The sequence below is a fragment of the Pholis gunnellus genome, assembly GCF_910591455.1.
Source record: "Pholis gunnellus genome assembly, chromosome: 13".
Classification (NCBI taxonomy): Eukaryota; Metazoa; Chordata; class Actinopteri; order Perciformes; family Pholidae; genus Pholis; species Pholis gunnellus.
In genome coordinates, this window is record NC_136540.1 from 12,778,980 (window position 1) to 12,786,733 (window position 7,754).

Below are 7,754 nucleotides of genomic sequence, written 5' to 3' on the forward strand. Positions count from 1 at the left end.
CTTTGTGCTCATATACAGTAGTTATCTCTGCACAAAGAAAAACATGGTGTTAGCATCAAGAAAGTATTCAATAAAATGTTTGGAAAAGCATGATTCATTATGAGGAGACTTAGGGAAGAGTCCTGTCGTGCCAAATATAACAAATCCAGAACATTGTCAAACGTCTGTCCAGCATCAGGATATCTTAAAAGAAGTTTTGATAGTGTCTCTTTTTGTAATGGACTGGCAATATTATCTTAAAGATTTAATGGGGCTGCTGGGATGCCAATTTTTTTTACTGCTGCAGAAGTATCTATCCATCCATTATCTATAATTGCTTATCCTTTGCAGAGTAATAGGGGGCTAGAGCCTGTCCCGGCTGACATTGGGCAACATCCTGAACTGAACTGGTCGCCAGGCAATCACAGAACTTGCTGCACAACTAGCCATGGCATTAACTTACCTTCGCAATTTTCTAGAATTTTCTTGAATTATTTGAAATTTTTTGGAATTCATTATTTTTTTTGATTTCTTTGATTTTTTTTAAATTATTTAGAAATATTTAGTGTTTTTTTGTATTTCTTTGTATTTTTTTGTATTTCATGTCTGTAATTCCTGTTGTACGTTCCTCACACTGGCAGCGGGCCTCCAGGAGCAGCTTACTGTCAGCCACTCCATTGATGGCCTGTTTGCTAACGTGTCTGCCTCCTAACAGAGAACGACCAAATAAGGCCATCTATCTTAATCCAAGTGAAAACTTTTAGCCAGGTTAGTGGCAACTGTGGCAACCAGCCAGCTGCTCACATCAGATCGTTAGTGCCAGGGGCTCGACTTTGATCTCCCTGAAAGAATTGAACTTCCAGAACCCTGTTCCTGCACAGTGGCCCCCTGCAGCTTCCTCACCCACGCACAAAGACACACCTTCACATCTGCAGGGCGGAGCAAAGCTTCTGACAGTTTCCCTGAACAGGCAGTATTGGCTACAGCTTCAGGCCAAGACAGGTGATGTTTTAATTGGCTGGTGTGTCTGTATGTTTCAGAGACTCTCTCTTCTCTGATGTCTGGTGTTTTCACTTCAATATCTCTTATGCTGTGTAACCTAAGGTTTTATGGCATAACTCTCAAAGTTCCAGTCAAAATTTACGTTATGTGTTTTTGTAATCGATGTCTTCACTCTTGTTGCTTCAACGTATACAACTGCTAATATGGATGTCTTGTGGACATAAAGTACATTCATTTATCTGTTGGTTCCAAGTGTTCTGTGGCGCAGTATAAGTTCCTAACATACACATCTGTTTATATCTCAGCAGGATTTTATTTTTTGTTTCAAAAAATGTTTAGATTCTGTCAGTCTGAACGATGCTTGGTCTTTTATTAACCCACACATAAGTGAGGCGTGGTTAACTAGGTTTAAAGACCATGGATTATTCAATTTACCCACATGTAATGGGAACAGGACAATGTAAGGACAACTTCAAGAAGACTGTTGACTTGGGCTAATTATCATATCTCTTCCAAATGCCTTTGCCTCCAGCAATGACACAGGCAGCGATATGGTTCACTCAAATACCCACCAGCAGCTGTAGCAAAGGTGACTTAATGCCAGGGTTGCAACAGGGATCCAAGAGGTGTATTGGTGTTCAGATAGAAGCCATTGCCTGCCTTCTGGATGTAGTGAATGTTAATCCCAGAGGGTCGGCTGTGAATGCTGGAGGCAAATGCACCTGCACATCTTTAGCCTTAGCTGCCAACAACTGCAGGAAACCATGATAATGTAGGGTTGGGGACTTCAGTGAAAAAGCTATATATTGAGGGGGTAGAGACAGTAATATTGCTGTTTGTGATTACTTGCATTTTGCAGGAACCCACAGAGAGTTGGTTGAAATTGAACCCAACTAACAAAACAGTATGTGAGAAGGAACTAAATGAGGTTTAAGAGGCAAGTAGCCATTAGCTGTTTGTAATATGATGCCACGTTTAGCCGTGTTCCAGTCATGAGCTTGTAGGTCTTTTAATTATATAACAGTAGTAGAGAACACCTTAGATACAATAACTTGTGGTTAATGATGTTGAATTTCAGTACAGATGGGAGAGCTGTTTGACTATTTTAAAATATTACACTTGTTTATATTTGAGAGTTTATTGAGAGACCTAGCAGGCGAGAGGATAGGTACCTACTTCTATGGTTCACAGCAGCAACAAAGCACTGACTAATCAATTACAGCCAGCCATATTATTGGAGAGAGAAAGTTTAGGTATCAACAGACCAATGCAGCCACTAGTACTGATTGTTTTGTTTCCCAAAGTGGAAGGAAACGTCTTTTAGCAATCTTCTTTATAATTACAGAGTTAAATGCATATATGTAAAGCGTTTGCAGAGTTACAGAAGGAGAGACACAGGGGTGCTGTGAGGAGAAACCGATGCAATAAGTGTTTAATCACTGGCTTTAAATAAACAAACAAAAACAAAAAAACATCAATCACCCTCCCTCCATAGGGAGAGTCAGCTGATTTATTTTTTGAGTGAGAAATTAAAGTCGACTGCCTTCATCTCCCCACTTCACTGTCCTCCTCCTCAATATCAGAGATGACTCAGTCAAATATAGAGGGGTAAAATGGAGCTTCGACAGCCGTCTGGACAACAAACAGCACTGTTGTTAAAAAAAAAAGGCATTTAATGTAATTAAATGGCAGCCTCTCTTACCCAAATAGTCTTCTTTGTAGCTGACAAGCATGTCAGCCGCAGCGTTGCTTCTTTGTTGAGGTCTTCACACCGGTGATCACTTAACTACACATTATCTAATCTTTCTTACATTTTCTGTCATATAGGTTATTGGTTTAATCACTATAAGAGCTATCAAAACCAATAGTGTTTGTTCATAGAATGATAACACAACCTTGACCAACAAGGTGACAGTGAAGAGGCTTTGCTTTATTTCAAGTGACTCAAACGTGTCCCTTCTATTCTATTACCATAGACTACAGCATTTTGAGCTGCAACTGCACCCCTTAAGAGTCATTTCATTTAGAAGGTGGTAAAGTTCATAAATGTCTGCAAACAGGAGATCAAGACGGTTGCCAAGGAGTAGATTATTGTTTGATGAACTAGCTTTATTCAACGTGTACATAGTTAGTAAGCTCAAAAAGATCTAAATAGTAAGATTTTCCCAAACCTCAGTGGCAAAACAAGCAGTTTGCAGTGAGGCGATCAGGCCAACTTGAGTGACACATATTGAAACACTCAAAAGGAATATATAATGAATTCCAAGTGACATCTTCAATTCTCTACCACTGTATATATGTGGCGAACTAGCAGTAAAGTGATGGTATCATACTAGGAAAGAAATGACATGCAAATTGTGAGCCACTTTTAAATACATCATTAAAATAAATCAATTTTATTTAGGTCCAAACAGAGTCCAAGTTTCCTTTTTTCAGATGTATGTTTGTCTTTGCTATCGAGCAGTAGCGAGCTACTTGCGTTAGCCAACGTAACAGTTAACTTGTTAGTAGCAGCCCTGAAGTAGAGCAGCAGTCTGTCAGCCATTTCGGGATCCAGTCACAGATAAGCGGAGTGCAGTAGGGCTGCCACATGCCACCATAGTCTCGCCGTGGGTCCAGCCTGGACGGCTGACAATGGGGCAGGACGCTACCAGGGAGCGGATGGAGAGCTCTCTGCTGCCTCAACTGTCTGGGCTGGACACACTGATCCCGGTATTAGATGACGAACTCACAAGCTTCTTGTGACATATTACACACACTTCATTTTTATTTGAACATAAGGAAATAGAGATAAGTAGCCAACTAGAGTAGCATTATTAATAATTTTATTATTTTAACACTTTTCAAGCTTAAGCACAAAGTGCTTTCCAGATGTACAGAATAGAAATGAAAAAAATCAGAAACCCATGTAAAATGAGTTGCAACAATAAACAATAAGTACTTTGCAGCTGCCAGGAGGGAAATGACTAAATATGAGGCTTTATTGCTGTAAACACAGTTTTTTTTTCTTTCTGACAGGTGGGAAGATATACTTCCTTTGTAACCACTCTTAATTGCTGGTGTTGGACAGTTGAACATGTTATTACACTATGTAATCAGCTAGATATTCCTGGCTGGTTGTTTCATTGTGTCAGACTTTCATATGAAGTCAGAGCATTGAGTGCAAAATCCTGAAATGCCTGGAAAAATGAGGGTTGATAAAAGGAAAAATGAGGGTTGATAAAATGAAAAATGAGGGTTGATAAAATGAAACACTCCCCCCTTTACTGTTTGCCCTTGAGTGATGCACACAACCTTTAACTCTTCCAGCTGAGGTGTTCATCAACAGGAGAAAACTCTTGCTGAACTGGCAGCTTCCAGGTGTGGATGTGGAATTAGATGAACGCAATCAGAGTTAGCGAAAGATCAAGCACACTCAGTCAACTTTGAATGACTTTCAGCAGAATTATGTGTTCCTCTCTTATATAATGTTGGCTGTTCTATTCATTTCAGTTGTTTCAAGCAATGCAAATATGAGCTGAAGTGTAATGCTTGTTGGTTGTGCATGACAAAACACGCTTTAACAGCTGGCTCATTCAATTTTCCTCAAACTTTTTTTGGTTTAGTTGTCTCTTTTTTACTCTTTTATTTTCATGCTTGCTTTTAGGCTATATTTTGTCATCACTCAGATCTTTTTTTTATTATCCTGGTTGATTGCAGGAGGAGAATATGGTTGATAGATGCTTCTTGTTCATTGTCTAACGTCATACACAGTTCATTATAGTCCAAGGTGAGGGGCGACAGCTGTTTGATGAAGTTCAAAGTGCAAAACCCAAACCCTTTTTGCACGCTTCTATGGCTTTTTCGATCTGCACTCTATTTCACATCAGAGACAAGCAGCATATGGGCAAACTGCAGAGCACTGATGTTATTCAATTAAACTAAGTCATGCTTGAGTCATAGCGGATTGTTTTTAGAGTTGTGTAATGCTTGTTGTGCTACACTCTTTGAATAGCCTCAATATACCAGTTGGCATCTCCATCTGTTGGCGCTCTAAAGACTCATTTTAAAAGGTTCATCAGACAGCTCAGGTCTACCTATATATTGCACAATAAATTCAGTTTTTTCATTTCACATCATTTCTCTTCATCTCTTTTTTTCCTACTTCTTCTAATTATTTAAATTCTTATTGTTATTGTGCTTTTTGACACTGCGAGCGCCAAGCATACAGTACATTGAGACAGAAAAAAAAAATCAAAGTAACGAATCAAAGCAAATTGAATTAAATTCACTTTTGCATCTAGGGGAATCTCATCAGTCAATGCGGCTTTCCCGAGTATACTCCTAAAGGCCATCCAACACCCGAGGACTGTGGATTTATTTTTAGATCTAGAGTAAATAATGAAATAAAAAATCTCCTTAAACCCCGGACCTTTGGTCGATGCCTGTGATTTATCCTCCGACTTGACACAGACAGTCATTTGAATTCAATGGTTGTGCTCATCCCAACATCCGCTGTGACATTTGTATTTATAAATGATTATATCAGACAGCTGACAACATGTTTCACTCATGACTGTGACAGTGGCTTCAAGATAATGCTATTCATATGAGGGGGACATAGCAAGTTACTTGTTGACCTTGGTGGTGGTGGTGGTGTTGTTGTTGTCTCATCACCATATACATTTTACTTTTTGCTAAATTTGTAAAAAATTTCAGACAGACACTGAAGTCGCACGTATGTAGCAGACAAAAAGAGGCACAAACCTTTGCACACATGCACACAAACACACACAGTGTTAGCTCACTTAAGGGGACATTGCTTCGGTTTGTACTTATTCCTTTTAGGCTAATTCCAATCGTAACCATAGTTGACACATCTTAACCTACTGCCTACATCAATCTATCCAGTCATTTTCAAAACTGCTCATCTTGCTCAGGGTTGTGAGGTTGCTGTAGCCTTTCCCAGCATTCATTGGGTAAGAGGTGGGGTATGTGGCGACAGTCTGACATATATTGTCTATCACACCACTGACAGATTAATCTGGGCACATTCACGTTCATATTCACACATATAGAGTCAATTTAGAGTTTCCAATTCACCTAGCCTGCATTTCTGAAGACTGGGGGAAGAAAGAGGAGCAGCCAAATAAAACCAATGCACACACTGGGAGACGATGCACCTTTTTGCTGTGCAGGGACAAGGCTACAACTGAGTCACTGTTCCACTCCTAAAAACAGAAAGCATTTCATTTAAAATCAACTGGCTTGAATTAAAAAATTGTCCCCACATGTGGTGTAGTTCACAATTAAACACAGGCACACACACACATTAACAAATACTCACTTATACAACATAACAGGCCAAGTAGAGAATAGACTATCCAGCTATCCTTATATAAGGAGCCAATGTTCCAGATGCCTTCCCCTTCATCTTGCTCCCCGCCATGCTAAATTGCAGGACAGGAATTCCTGAAAGATGGCCTTCATTTAAACATCACATGGGTGATACTTCTAGGCATGCATCAGTGCTTTGTCTACAGTTTGTGTATGTGTCAGCATGAGGGTATTTGCATACTGTATGTGTGTGTGAAATGTATCCATTGTATATGGAGTGTGCAGACATGGATGATGTCCCTAATGGAACAGAAAAGCTTAACGGGTGATCATTCATGTGATGCTCATTAGGAAATCCATGTGTGGATCCAAATAAGTTAGTGTGTGCGTGTTTGTCTAAGCTAATGTACTGTATAAATTGACCATATATCTATGTGCGCAGGATTGCATGCAGTGTGCGTAGTCACCCAAGGAGTCAGGTGAGCTGGTTCAGGCATCTGATCAGGAAAATCCAACTGGGACCAAACCCTGAGGGCAGAAAGGCCAGAAGGATTCACGTCACCTGGGAATGCCTCAGGTACTTCCAAAAGGCCCTATGGGGAGGGTTTAGGGAGGGCATTTTGGCCAAACAACTTCCAATGCAGACGGTGTTTCAGCATATCTTGGCTAACCCGCTGACCCATTCCTAGACAGTTTTTGTCCCAATGTGATACACTCTCCTAGTGTCATATTTACACCAAATGTAATATTTCAACCTCTACAAAATGTAATTTGAAGTGAACCTATTGAAAATATATTTCTAGATATAAGTCAAATGCGACACACTTTTGCAGTATGTTTGTGCCTGTGCCTTGTCCCCGTGCACCCTATGGGAGTGACTCAGCTGTGTGCTTAGATGAGTCACTGGGACCTGGAGGGAATGGACAGCCAGTGGAAGAGATATCTAAGGCACACAACTATGGGTCTTAAGCCCTGTGGGGAGATTGAGATCCAGTTTTCTCGACTAGACAGGTCTGACGCTGGAGCGACATTGCCTCAGGGAGCCCAGGCAGGAGCGGTCACGTGAAGAGAGTTAGTGTCAAGGGCAGTATGGTCGAGAAATGTGCTCTACCAGCTGTCTCGTGCATGCACACACATTTAGGGGGATTTATTTATATGAGAGGATTTACATACATACCAACAACACTCACAAATATGCAAATACACATACTGCCCTTTCACAAAATAATGAAATGATAATAAAGATAAAAGAACACTGAGGGGATAGTTTGCTTTCATAGTTTAATTTTGTTAGCAACTCGAATGTGTTGGGACATAATCCACTGTATTTTATTTTTAAAAACGTATTAAGTTTATACAGCATACCATATATCATATACAGAAAAAACGCACAACATAATCAACCTCCATGTCACACTAGATGGCTCCCTATGTGGCAACAGATTTAGCCGTTTTAG